The sequence below is a fragment of the Apis cerana genome, linkage group LG5, assembly GCF_029169275.1.
Source record: "Apis cerana isolate GH-2021 linkage group LG5, AcerK_1.0, whole genome shotgun sequence".
NCBI lineage: Eukaryota > Metazoa > Arthropoda > Insecta > Hymenoptera > Apidae > Apis > Apis cerana.
In genome coordinates this window covers 3,267,301-3,279,432 of record NC_083856.1, presented here as the reverse complement: position 1 = coordinate 3,279,432, position 12,132 = coordinate 3,267,301, and the positions used below count along the sequence as shown (strand labels likewise).

At 29.2% G+C, this 12,132-nt stretch overlaps 1 long non-coding RNA gene across 1 annotated transcript; it reads right to left on the bottom strand.

The window, feature by feature from the left end:
* Positions 1 to 233: 233 nt before the first annotated feature.
* On the bottom strand, positions 234 to 1,851 carry LOC133666155 (uncharacterized). The gene is made up of 3 exons (XR_009829884.1): positions 1,734 to 1,851; positions 1,503 to 1,602; positions 234 to 531 (listed from the first exon to the last, which is right to left on the bottom strand). It is a non-coding gene; the product is annotated as an uncharacterized LOC133666155 (long non-coding RNA).
* Positions 1,852 to 12,132: the final 10,281 nt, after the last annotated feature.

The following is a 12,132-nucleotide window of genomic DNA, read 5'->3' as shown; positions in this document are numbered from 1 at the left end:
AAACTATAAACCAATTCATATCAATTCCTCACTTTATCTCTATCATCACTTGAGAGCTTTTAAAATAAAATAAAAAAATGAAAAAAAAAGAATCCTATTAAAATTCCATTACCTAGAAATAAATCATATACATATATATTCACAAGAAATCTATATAATTATCAACCATAATTTTCAATTGAAACCTAATAACTAATATTGAATGTTGAAGAAGAAAGAGAAATGAATCCAAATTTTTAGTCAATAGATATTATGTTAGATATAATATCATTATAATAAAACGTACATATATAAATATATGTACATAAAAAAAGTTTTAAGATTTCAATTTAACGAATATCTAACTAGATTTCTAGGGCTACGAGATAACATTGATATCGATCCATCGTTGATTCATTGGGCCTGGACAGGTGACGCGGCTGGGTCTTCTAGCTGATTTCCCCAGCCTGGCGGTGGACTCATTTTCTTGGTGCATCGTCCAGCCCATGGGTTGCATACTAACGGTGCACAGCAGTCTTTGTCGTCGGAGCACTACGGCAAATTACACCCGATGATTAGCCATTCACATGCGTACGAAAAGAGCCGGTCGACGTGTCGCGAAAAATTTCGAAAAATTATCGGACGTCGCACAGGGATTCGTCGCTTTGTAAACAAATGTACGACGAGTCTATCACTAAATTGCGTGCCATATAGCAGATTGAAAATGTATTTATACTCTCTCTCTCTCTTTTTGCCTCTCTTTCTCTCTCGATCGTTTGCAATTTAAATAACGTATCGGATTACGTTTAAAAAGTTGTTATACACACGTTGGTTGGAACTGTGTATAGGTATTGGACATTATTTTAAGAAAAAGTTTGAACGATGAATATTTATTACATGGATATAATTCTATCGGGCTACGTAGCAATTCTTTTATCTTATAGATATTATTTTGTATTTGCATAAAAGTTAATACAATAATGATTATATTGTGTCAACATTTTCAACCGAATGAAACATTTTCAATTAAAAGAGTACTTATTATCATTATATACTTTTACACGGTGTATTATATGAAGTTTTAAACGGTTTATTCTTTTTGCGTTATTCTATCTTTATTATAATAATTAAAATAATTGGTTATATCGAATTGTTATTTTTTTCGTTCGTCTCAAATAAAATATTATTATAAATCGATTAGAGAAAATTTCAGGGGAAATTTGAATGAAACAATGTTTGAATAACAATCTTATTTATATTTAACAGAAACGGTGTATAAGTATTAATCCAAAACTGAAATTCATTGAGGATTATGAAAATTTAATTGGAGCCAGTCATCATTGGATATATCGAAAATGATTGAAGAACGGAAATGTCATTTGAATTTTAAGTAAATCCATTTTGCATCCGTTTCTCACTAGTTCAATATTAATAACAAAATGCGAATTATACCAACAATTATATTCCATTTAAAAAAATCGATATTCTTAAAATTTAATTGTTATTGTTGAAAGATTACTTACTAGTAAACCGGGTGGTTTGCAACCCATGATTAATGGAATCATTGCGAAGCAAATGGCCAGAATTACAAACAGTGTTCTCATTTTAAACGAACGTTATGATCTGGCAAATATAAAAATTGTAAAATATATATAAAAAATTGTAGCAAGGATACCATAAAAAAAGTCATCATTGAATTCGTTTGTGGAAAAATACAAATGTATATTAATTAATTAAAATAATAACTGTCTTACCTTTTTCGATCTTTTTATATACCTTACAGTTTTCTGATGTAGTCTTCGTTGTAACATGGATATTTATATGATCGACAAATCAGAAGATAATATTTTTTTCTATTTTTTGACGAAACATCTTGACGATTAATCGGAGAATTTTTTTTTTTGTTTGCCGCTGATACTATTTTATCAAGATTCAACCACAAGATAAACTTATGGAATAAACAAATTACTCGTATCTCCCTGTTTCTAGGAATCTAGGAAGAAAAATATCAAACCCCCTGTCGTTTCTTATCTCAATAGAACAAGCAGTTTAATAAAACAATAATTCTTTTTTTTCCACAAATAAGATAAATACAAAGTAAATACAAGAAATGATACATAAAATCCTATTATATACTTTTATTATTTTTCTGAATATCGTCAACGTTTAATAGTATGTAAAATATATTAACATATTTATAATATAATTTATAATTTTATGTATTTTATTTATATGATTTGTAACATATTACTTATGTACATTTATATATTTTTAATAATACAATAATTATAATAAAATAAATTGATAATAATAGATAGAATGATACAATTATGATTCTAATTAATAATATAATGATAAATAATAATTATTATAATAATATAATAATGCATTTGGAGAAATAATGTTTACATGTTTAAAATTCCATATAATGTACATAAATTAGAAACACGTGGAATAATCGAAGATAAGCCGCGAGTAGCCGTTATCGATTATTGTAAAACAGATTTCGAGTTTGTGCTCCTACATCACGATCGGTATTTTCGAAATCAAACTTTTATATCTTGTTTCCGGGTACATCATTAATTCCTCGATAGTATAATTCGAAAGTATAACAAACACTTGGCGTTTTCGTCCAATCGTTCGATCGAATCGTCCAGTTCGACTGGGTTACAAAGTAAACGAAATTGATGCAAGCAGTTAATTTGTATGATTGAATTTTGTGCGACGTTGTGTACTCATTATTCTGTTTATTGTTAACCAGGACAATATTGGAACTTGATGTAAGAGTTCTATGTGTTCGACAAATTTTTATTTCGACAAATGGAAATAAAAATTTTACTTTTGCCTTTATCGCGACTATTATTATTCTTTTAATAATCTCTTTCTATTATTTAGTAACTATTTATTCTCTTTCTCCTCTTAATCCAATAAATTATATCGTATAATTCTTAATCAGTTTATCGCTTTGATCGTTCTGCTTATTGTTTTACAAAACATATTATATTGATAGATCTAATTGATCGAATAAAATGTTTCATTATTAAGCCCCATATATTTTAATCTTAACGAAATAAATGAATAATAATAGTAATAAAATGTAAATGATATTTCTATATTCTCGTAGAAGATATAGGGAAGAAGTGTAAAATTAATGCGAGATATCATATTTATGTTTATTTATTATGCATATTTATTTATTATTAGGTTGAAGCTTTGAATGAATGAGAGTATGCGTCAACGTATGTGTCAACAGATGGACTTTCAGAATCACCGCTTTCATTAAAATAAGCGGAATAAACAGTCGCATTTATTTGTATTTATTGATTAATATTATATTGCAAATTCTAATTAAGAGTTGCGAGTAATTAATGTTTAACTATGAAATAATTATTTTATGCTGCTGTAATCATATTATATTTAACTGTATCTCTTTTAAAGATAAAATTTCGATACAAAAATACTCGAACGATAATAAAATCTTCAGGCACGATGCAAAGTTTGCAGGTAAATAAGGCAATAAGGCATTTTTTCAAAAATGAATTCGTGACATTATTAATTAAGATTAAGATTAAAGAAAAAAAGTTCAATCGAAATAACTGTAACCACATTGAAACATTATATCGATATCATTATACGAAGGGTCAATTATGCATATAAGAGCACAAGCTATAACAAATGAATATTCCCTAAATAAAATGAGGTATTATGAAACAAGTTAGTTGGAACTTTTGTGGTTACAAAGGATTGTTTGTTCGTGAATATGAGCGAAGTATTTTTAGATAATATAACTTTTGAACTCGCTTCATCTCTTCAAACGATATTTTACGTTTATGGTAATGAGGTCGATCAATTTGCCTTCTATCATGTATAATTCTATCATGTATAATTTTTACAATACGAAACGAAGATGTCTCATTTCATTTAAAAACCTTACAAATAAATGAATAAGTCTCAATATTTTTATTATTTCGATTTTGATATCTGGACTCGTTCTTTCAAATGATATATCCTCTATCTATTTCTCCATTAATTTTCATATTCCTACAAAAGTTCCTAACTGTGCAACACGCATAATAAAATTTATTGAACAAATTCTTCGAGATATATATTCACATTTGACTCTATAAAAGATTTATATGCTTTTAATTCATACTAATTATTAGTCACTTTTCCACGAATTTAATTACAAATACTTATACAAGTGTATTTCCCTGATACTTTTCAATCCATATCGGCCCCACAATCCGTACACCCGAAAAATATCGCGATCTGACGTTGGTCGTAATTGTCGATCGCATTTTTTTTCCGCAGCCTGTCGACGATAATTGGCGTAACACCGGCGTAATATTTCAAAACACCTGCCGTGTAACGCGTTCACATGTCGTACGGCCTATCAAAACCGCCCTGTAAATTGATTCAATTGTCGTTCCCCGAGGGAAAGAGAGAAGACCTCCTCGCGCGCTTATTTTTTGGGAACCCGGTAAATCCGTTAACCGCTATTACTTTCTTTTTTCCTTTTTTCCTTTCTCCCTTTTTTTCTTCCCTCCCTCCTTTTTTTATTGCTGTCGTCGCTTCCTTCCTCTTCCCCTTCGATTCCGTCCCGTGTTTCTCGGGGCTAAAAATTATTTCCGTGCAATCGAACGCTTCACTTGGTACGAAAACACGCAGCCGATAAACTTCCAAGCTGAATGTTTCAAGGCGTTAAATCGAGTGCAACGTGGCTCCTTCATCGTGGCTGAAATTGCTTTTTTCAAGCTTGTTATTTGGAAAATGATTCTTTTTGATTTGCTCGGCAACGCTGCAACAAGTGGCAGGATATTTATAAGAAAAAATTCGTGCAATGAGAGAATGAATGCAATTACGTGATTGGTATTTTCTATAACATATTTAAATTAAATAATTTTTAAGTTTATGTGTTTTTATATGACGAAAAAAAATGAAAGAAATTTAAGTGTATTTTCTTTTTAAAGAATGCTGTTAAATCTGTCGTATCGAATTAAAGCGAAGAGAATAGAAAGAATAGAATATAGAAAGTGATATAATTAAATAGATACGTAATTAAGAAAAGCATTTTTTTAATAGTATAAGAGTAGGAAATTTAATAAAATTTAAAACATTGGGATGGAATATTTTATTATCAAAATATTTATTTTTTTTTATTATGATCATAAAATTGTTGCAAATATGAAACTCCCATAATAAATATATCCTATTTAAAAGTTAGTATATAAATTTTTTTAATTAAAAAATTGTTCTATTTGATGTTAAAATTGCAAAATATTAAATATGAAAGATTCTGTATCATTCAATGGATCGAAACAATAATTGCGCGGCATTAAGAATGTATTAGAAAAAACAAGATGATAGAAAGAATAGAACAATGTTGAAATGAAATAAATATTTAGAATTGGCTTTCAAATGTTTTTCGTTTGAAATCGAATTAATTAGGATATGTTTTCGTTCTCATTTCCAATTTTAAATCGTAAATGGAATTTTTCGTTAAAAATGTCGAGCAATATCGCAAGATCAGATAGGATTTTTACGAAATTAAAAAGAGCGATATCGAGAGGTTTGGAAAACACGGTTGGTAAACGGAAAAAAACATTATAAAATAAAACGCATCGTCGAAAGTTACAAAGTAACGAAATTTATTATTTGCACGATCATAAAGGATTTACAAAATCATTTATGGAATTCAATATCATTTGTATTATTAAAATTTTATCATGAAACATATTTACGTCGGTGTTGGGAACGCAGTCACCAATTTCACCTTAAAAAATTTCAAATCGCGCGCTGATATCGCTTATCGCTTTCATTACATATTCATTAATTATTTTTTTCATGGTATCCATAAGATCGTTATATATTAAGATTTACATGTATTTTTAATACAAACTGACGATCTGATAGAGAAAATGTATCTGATAGATTGATAAATTTATACCTCATTAATTGTATTTATTTAAATCAATATTATAATTAATTTCTGAAAATATCGTAAATCTGATTTTATAATGATGAATTTATATATTATAATTTTATGGAAGTTTAACATTTTAACTTTATATTCGTTTCGAAATTCTTTAACCCTCTCATTGATAATCGTCTCTTTTATACAATAATAATCCTATTAATTATATTAGTGAATTAACAAATTATATCAAATTCATCTTTTACAATTTATTGTCTTGCAAATTTAATTATTTCATCACCAATTTTCTTATCAATATAATTAATTAACTTGCAAAATATTACCAATCAGTATTGGAATTATTACTAATTATATTTTCCTAACATTTTTTAATCTAATCATAATCATTTTTTAATCTAATCACTATTATACGAGAAGAAGAAAATCATCAAGAAGGAAATAATGCAAACGCGATCGATTATAACAATTAAACTCTAAACAAAAATTAGATCTCTTTTTAAAAATTTAAAATCTCCTACTCAGGAATTCGTATCTTCTCACAAGGTCAAATTACACTCATTGACGAATAAAATTTATACGATACACGAGTTGTACACCGGCAACGTGTTACCAGTTCAAAAACGAAGCTCGCGTTAAATTTTCCGAATGTAAAGAGGGACGGAGACACGGTATGCGCGATTGCGGCAGTGCGAACGAGACGGAGCATCGAGAGAGGGGAGGGCAACGAGCTGCTTGAATCGACGATCACGTGTTTAACGTAAACACGATATTATTATAAAATGTATGCAACCGGGACTCCGTTAACCGCGAATAATATTTCTCTCTGACTGATGAACACGCCTGGTCAAGTGCATTATTGCTTGCAATTTAATACAATGAAGACAATTAAAACATTTATCGAGCGCGGTTTTGATAATCGGCAAACAAACGAGCGACCAGTCATTTTATCGAAGCGATAATTAAATGCCCGTTCCGATTAATTCGTTGCATCCAGAAGGAGATCGAGTTGTTGCACTGCTGTTGCCCCATTTGAGTTACAAGCAATTTTTTTTTTATTTTTTATTTATTTTTTTTTATAGCTTTTGAAAATTGTGGTAAAATTAATTAGAATAGATTAGAATAGAGAATTGATTTTGAATTAATGAAGAATTTCATTGTTTTCAATGTAAGAGATTCTAAAATATTGGAGATAAGGATATCAAAATTGTATTATTTTCTGAATTATTATTATTATTGATATAATTTTTTAATTTAGTATCTATCTGCGATTTATCGAAGATCTATATAATAATTATGAGAAGAAAACAAATTTCAATTTTAAGATAGTCATGGTTAATCAATGGTTTTCAAAGATAGTGATGTACAAAATATTGTAACTGCACAAAATTATGTTATGTTACTTTGAAAATTGACATATTGTGATGTTGACAATATTGTGTATTGACAATATTGACATATAACAATTTGTTGACAATATTGATATATTGTGTTGTAGATAGTACATGAAATTTCAAATAATATAGATCTTAGTATGATAATTTGAAGTTTTGAAATTAAATTTTATACATCTATAAGATTAGTGATTAGATTTGAATTATATATAATATATTCAATAAACTTATAATAAAATACTATTGAAAATATAACAATATATCAAAATATGTGGTGATATTTCTCATTTAATCGAAATCATCATCTATATTTAATATTTTCAAATGCTGCATTTGTGAGTAACTTTTGCAAAATTAACAATTGTCCAATATAGATTATAGGTAGAATTGAAAACTGTCAATAGTTATTCGTATCATTATTCGGATAATTTCAGAGTAGTTGCTTCAATAAATTATTCGAATATGTAATGAGAAAGCATTTGAATATGTAGATGGAATAATATATTATAAATAACCAATAATTATTAGTCAGACAAAATATTCAATCTAACGGAATACATTCAAATAATTATTTTATAAAATTGTTAAAAAAATTTTCATTCAAAACAATATGAATTATGAAATAATATCATAAACTAAATAATTAAAAACTTTATATTTTTAAATAGGAAATTTATAAAGTTTTATCAATAATTATTCTTCTTCAAATCATTCTAGATTTTGTAAATATGTAAAGCCAATAGATCCATAAATCAAAACAGTTTCTAATCTCTTAAATTAATAAATCCTGTTATCATAAATTCTTAAAAAAGCACTATTGAAAACAGTATTTTTTTTTATTTAGATTACAGAAAAATCATTCCAAATACATAAATTTAAAATTTCTATTTTATTTTCTTTACATTTTCTGATAAATTACCATTAGATTAAAACTATTATTTTTTAAGAATTTTTTCTAATAAATTAAAATATTTATTGGTTAATACTTTCACATTCTTAATTATAAAAATTATTATACTTAATAAGCAGACCGATAATTTCTGAATAATATTAACAAATAGAATATTGTTTATAGAACATGATACATGATCATCTATTATGAAAAACTATAATCTATGTTGCCTGTGAAATGAGGTGATGTCTATCGATCTCAGGGTCAATTACGAAGAAGCGATAAAAGTGATATCTCTTCCGAGAATGCTCTCAGACTTTGGAAATTTCTTGAACGTATTGTTTATTGTGAGTTAATTTCCGCGATGTCGATTAATTTTCAGGGTTAGTAATAATTCATTTTATTTTTCGTTTCGTTTTTATTTTTTAACTAGAAATAAATAACTTTGAGCATTAGAATAGAAGAGAAAATTATATAAACATTAATATAAACATTATTATTAAAGGACATGAAAAAAATTAATTAGTTTTGAAAGGATTGAAAAGAAAATTCTTAGTTACTTTAAGAATTTTGTATTAAAAAATAAATATTTTGATTTCGAGGAAAATTTTCTAAAATTATACATTGCCATAACATATCCAATTATCCTCGATCTCGAAGAATCAGTTAACTTGTTGCTGCGATTATGTTGTTGCGTGTATGTCGTAACTGAATTAACTTCGCCTTTAAGACGATGTCTGCGTTAGAATCGCGTGTTAAGGGGGTATATGTACACTTTCTGCACGTACATCCGGTTTGCATTTCCAGATACTAACAACCATCTTCCGGTACACGTGCCGCTTTAACTCCAGAAGGAAACATTGAACTTAGGTGAGAAAGAAATTAGCATAGGCATTAGTTTTTATGAAGGGGAGAGAAAAAAAGTGTGTTGGGCTTGATAGGGATCGTGAATTATACAATGTTATTTAAGCATCGTTGCGAATTTTTTTGATAATTATCTATTTGAAAAGCTATCGATATAATTGACAATGTTTAAATAATTTTTACAATAGTTTTATTGTAATTTATATATTGATTTTTAATTATGTTTAAGATTGTATTTAAATATTTGTTTCTAAGTAATTACTTACTAGAAGAATCCTCTAACTCATTTCTTCCGTGAAGAAAAAGATCATAAGATCGCCTTGTTGATTCTTCATCACTATTTTTATAATCAATTCTTTCCTCGATGTTTACTACTTACTACAGTTGTTTTTATCGACTTATCACCTTATCTAACGACGAAATACATCTCGTCCCGAGGGTTCGCGTGTTTCCCAGTCACTTAAGTGATAAATTTTCGCTGTTAACGTCGAGCTGTCTTTAGCGGTTTTGCCCAGTAGAATCTATTGCTCCCTTAGTTGGCCATTTCACGGCACTTAGGCTTGCCTATCGCCTGCTCTGTGCGTTATATACCGAAATAGTGGTTAATTTAGAATTACAAATAGAAAGTTGTAAATTTTTAAATAGATATCAGTTGAAATTAAAAATTTGGGATTATTATATATAAAGTTAAAAAAATGATGAAGTAACTTTTAATTTTGCAAGATGATGAGAAATATGAATAATGACAGGTAGACAGATTTTAAAAAATGGATTTTAAGAAATTATCGTTATTTTAATAGAGAAAATTTTTTAAAACTTTTTCATTAACTATATTTTTTGCCTAACATTTCGATGAAAATTTGTAAAAAATATTTTATCACAGGAGTATCTTTAATATAAGATATATTTAATTTATTTTGTTTATGTTTACAATATTTTTATTGAAATATCGACGGTGTCATTTCTATTTAAAGCCAGTTATCTTTGTTATGGTAAATAGCTTATTGTATATCAATACTGGTATTCAAAAATACTTGTACCGATGGAAATACCATTATGATATATCAAAATACCTTGTTATTGTAACTGGACTGAAAGGTAATATTAAAGCGAGTTGAGTATTTGTACAACACGTTGTTAGAAATTTATACTAAATATTAAATTTTCATAAAAAAAAAGGAAATCAAACGAATAAAAAATTAAGGATATACTTCCCATAATCATAACTTATTATATAACAAGTTACGATTGATCACATATACATATTCAAAATCTAAATATTTTATTGTATGCATAGCAAATATCCATTCCTTTTTCCATATAATATTTTCCTTTTAAAAAATTAAACTTTTACACATTCCGATTTTTCTATGCATTAAAAGAGAGAGGGAGAGAGAGAGGAAAAAGGAGAAACAGTTCTCTTCTATGCTCTATCATGTTTCAACAATTTCAATAATTAAAGAAGACAGATTAAAAAAAAAAAAAAGAATAAACTTCAAAAATCTGATTTTCTTTTTTTTTTCCTTCCATTGTTTCGCATCTCATATTTTCCAGTTTCCATACCGTCTCATCTTCATCTTGACGCCTCTCACACCCCTTAACACTCCTCTTTTCTTGGTTGGAGGTTCGTCTTCGCATCGAATTCCCTTCCCTCTTTCCCCTGCGGCTTCAGGCGCTTCTCTCTTGACTCGAGTGAAGTGCCGGACAATTTGATAATTGGATCTGCGGCAGCGGCGTGATTTACGTGCACGAGGGTCCTGAGCTGACCATTGGAAGGGAGGGAGGGCATGCGATGCATCCTCGACAGACGAGCTGGAGACGATCGGCGTGGAGAGAGTCTTAGCCTTCTGCGAATTAACTAAAACTATGTAGCTACCACGGCTAGACAGTGTTTTACTGTCCCAATTCCGATGATAGGACAAATTATCCCGATACATGCGATTGTCTCCAGAAAGGGAACTTGGTTTTGCTTAAAGCGAAATCCTATATTTTCATTTTCAGCGAAATAAGCAAATATTATTGTATATATACGACTATTTAAAATTACAAAATTACAAAATGTAAATTTCTACATTCACTTTATTAAAATTAAAAGAAAAAACATTGTACCTTCGCTCGAACGGAAGAATAAAAAAAAACACGAATAGAAAAGGAAAGGAGATAAAGTTGGACGATAATTTCGCAGATCTTCGCTGGTAGAATGATAGGTCGGTGGCCGATAGTGATAGACATAAGGAAGAGCATAAAAGAAATCGAAACGGGCGCAGGAAAATTGTCGATAGCGAACCTCCGCTTTGTATAGGCCGTTCTCTTCGTTTGAATTCGCGAAGAAGAAGGCGACGACCCGTAAAATGAAACGACGAGGTGGCAGAAAGAACCTCGTAAAGCTTCCCCGCCTGTTGGCCGAAAGCTGCCGACACGATCGCCTCTTTTTCTCTCTTTCCTTTCACGCTGGTGGCAAGTTGGGTCCTCGTATATATATATATATCGTACACGTCGTCGTGGCGCGCGGTAACCGTAAAAGAGAAACACGAAAAAGCGTCGCCAGAGATATAAACTGGCAACCGGTTGTTTCTTCGTTTATTCGCAACTCTCTGGTCTCCCTGAACCTGGAACTTGACAATTCGTGGGAGGATACGGGTTTCGAGACGCTGACAAATCTCTAGTCGATATTTCTTCACGTTATTCTGTTTACTTACTTGTTTCAAAGATCTTTTTTTCTTTTTTCGTGACATTTGAGGCGCGTAGAAAAAGCCTCGAATTTACTTGATAATTTAAACCTCATACATACAATTATGAGATTTTTATGATTAAATCATCCTTGGACATTAAAAGTCCACTTTGACACAGATTTAATTGTTCCTGTCGTTGGAAAGAAATCAGAACCAATTCTGATCTTACATACGGATTTATCGAGGAACAAAGAAACATTCTAAAGATATTACACCTTTTTTTCCATCGTTGGCACCGCGTCGATTTTGAATATCGTTATTTAATATCCTCTATGGCATTATATATTGTTAATACGACCGGATAATAAATTAATAACGCATAAAGCGATGATTAAACCG